The 2,933-nt window shown below is 39.0% G+C and overlaps 1 protein-coding gene across 1 annotated transcript in view; it reads left to right on the top strand.

Moving 5' to 3' along the window:
* Positions 1-805: 805 nt before the first annotated feature.
* The window catches only part of GTF3C6 (general transcription factor IIIC, polypeptide 6, alpha 35kDa), a 5,785-nt gene continuing 3,657 nt past the window's right edge, over positions 806-2,933 (top strand). The window contains exon 1 of the mRNA XM_010140214.1: positions 806-885. The gene's annotated coding sequence lies outside the window, so the exon portion shown is untranslated. The remainder of the gene's footprint in view (positions 886-2,933) is intronic.

Raw genomic sequence — 2,933 nt, 5'->3', positions numbered from 1 at the left:
TACCCTTGGCTTTCTGGGCTGCAGACCTGAAAAGCAATATTGTTTTGGCTGTTCTACTTCATGTTTCTGGAAAATGGTGTTGTCAGGAAGCACTCAGCCAGTTTCAGTAGATTCCTACACTGTAACACCTGGAAACACAAACTGTTACTCTACTGTTGATACGTATATTATTCATGGATCCTTAGTAGATGGCGAGTCTTAAAACCTCTTCTTTTCCTCGAGTAGAAGACTTTACAAGGTGGTTATTTTGGGGGCTTTTTTTTTGCATTTTCCTCACCCAGAATTGTAAGGTATCACAAACAGGCTTTGATTTCAAAGCAGGGTGTTATAAAGAGGTAAAAGTAACCATTTCTACCAACAGGTTACTTAAGTTACCCTCTTGCTATGCTGTTTAGTACATAGGTACCAAGCTTTGGGAAAATATATTTTGGAATATGTAACTGGTCGTATCGTTAGGATTCATAAATCGTTTACCCACATCAAGCCTCATTTTTCAAAAGTGACAAAAGAGCTCCCTTCCCAGCTAGGAAGAAAACGCCGGGAAATTCAGGCGTGAAACGGCTGTCTGCTGGAGTAGCGAGCCACTGCGCTGCCCTGGGTGTTGCAGTATCTGTCTGCTGTTTTCTCCAGAGGAAATGCAGAATAAGTTAGATTTGAGGTCTGGGCTTCATTATGAAGGTCTGAGTCTTTGTATGCCGCACTTTTTGGTTTGGGTTGTTTGATGCATTTGGGGGTGGTGGTGGGGGTTTCCTCCTTTGTTCAGTTATATCAATTACAGGCGTATACTATAAACTTACCTTGTAGGAGCAACTGGTCTTGGTGGAGCTATCAGGAATTATTGATTCAGACTTCTTAGAAAAATGTGAAAACAAATGCAAGATTTTGGTGAGTGATTACAGCACAATAGGAAAGGGGTAAGTCTACAAGGGACTGAGGCTGTTCCTGAATTCCTTGAGGTGACCATCATTTAGATAAATCTTTGATAGAGGAACTACGTACACTGTCTTGGCTGTACTTGGCTGCATGTTGTGGGCTTCCTCTGTTTCAGAAATGGCACCTGGACTTTGACTATAGTATTGTGTAAATATAAGGAAATGTTGTCACTAGTATTTATAAGCCCTAGCTTATAAGTAGGACCATTTTTCTCCCTAACTTCCAAGCTCTAAGTTAATTTTGGTTTAATGCTATATTTTACGCATTCAAAAAATGTATTGTTAAGGGCACTTCTTGAAATAACCTGACTACAGCTGACCGGTAAAGCCAGAATTTTTCTGCGCTGCATGTATTTACAATGGGTTTTTTGCAGATACTGCCGCCAAGTTCAAGTGTTGTAAATGTAAACACTTTTGGGTGGTGTCTGCATCACCGTGAGCTTATTATATGAATCTGGCTTACCTCTCCTTTTCCTTTAGAGTTGTTTAATGACTTTCTATGGGACAAAATTTATTTGCCCTTCAAAACCTGCGTGGACTAGGAGAGCTGTATAGATAGTACAAGTACTACTGATCTGCAAGTACTTTCTGAAACTAGATGTTCATTATAGACTGAAAAGGTGGAAGAGATCATCTCACCTCATCTGCCACCGATGAGAATATACATGAGAGGGTAAAGTCAGTTCTGAAAATCTCAAATGTAGAAATACAATCAAAATTCACAAATCATCCATCACTTGCTGCACATGCTTTTGTGAACAGATTTATGTTCTGAGTCCGACCTAAGTTGCTTTGAAATGCGTTACATAGATGATTCCTTACTGGTGGTTTAACAGCTGCATATTCTGCAGTAGTGTAAAAGGGGTTCTTTTAGATTTGGGGCTTTGAGATTCTCTTGTTGCTGCTTGAAAAACTTCTGAGTGTCTCTACTGTATCCACTTGTACCCAAACTTGCCTGTGCTCGCTCCACAGAGTAAGCATTCCTTGAGATTTTTCTTATTGGACAACTGTTGTTAAAACTCCAATAAAAGATTCTCCTTCGTGTTATTCTGTTTAGCAAGTTTTCTGTCATGCTGGTCACGTAAGGGGAAGACAGTCCCTGTGTTTACACGGGAACGCAAAACAGCCAGAGAAATAAAGTTTTGGTTATTAAAAACCTTAATGTTGTTGCCCAGTACTCATGGGTTCATTTTTAAATTAATTTCCTGTATTAAAAAAACAACCAGAAATACATTCCACGTGTTATCTTAATGCTAATGATGTTCTCAACTTAGGCAGCAGAAGGAGAATCCCAGAGCTTAAGCCTTGCTGATCTTGGATACTTCCTTTTTTCACAAGCATTAACCTGTCTGGTATTCTGTATTTTACTCAATATTCCCCATAGCACCTCATCTTCAGAACTTCTGCCCTGTGCTGATCTTCGTGTCCTGAATGACGCTGATGTTCACAGTGTGCTGTCAAAAGATGTTTTGCCTTAATTAGTGCATTCCATTCAGGCATTAATTTCTATCAAAATAGGGTTTATAGGTGTATCTTATATTAAAAATAGTGGGGTCCTGGCCTGTGTGTTTGGAGGAGCTCTGCTGTAGAGGAAGGGGGCAAGCTGACAGAACTGCTGTCTTCTCTTCCACTCCTTGTTTAAAAGGATAACAACAACTTCCCTTCACGATGTAGAAGCTTCTGTGACCCCACAATTACACTTATGGAGCTGGTGTCGTGTTTTATGCTGGGCTTCTTCACCTCATGTATTTTCCAAAGACTTTTGAAAGTTGCTCCACTTTATAGAACTTGAATTAATTGGAGCTTAGAAAATAATATCTTTTTTTAAAAATCCAAATATGTATCTTTTCCTATTTGTTAATTTAAAATGGAGGTTAAATTAATTTCCTAGAGGAAATAACAACACTTTAAATGTATTTACTGTAACCTAAATAAACCATTGGCTGAAGTTTGATTCTTTTTAACATACTTGAGCATTTTCTGCACCAGCTCGGCCTTCTT

The sequence above is a fragment of the Buceros rhinoceros genome, unplaced genomic scaffold (genome assembly GCF_000710305.1).
Source record: "Buceros rhinoceros silvestris isolate BGI_N320 unplaced genomic scaffold, ASM71030v1 scaffold15427, whole genome shotgun sequence".
In the NCBI taxonomy this organism is placed as follows: Eukaryota; Metazoa; Chordata; class Aves; order Bucerotiformes; family Bucerotidae; genus Buceros; species Buceros rhinoceros.
Note: the sequence above shows the minus strand (reverse complement) of the source record. Positions and strands in the feature narration are given on the sequence as shown.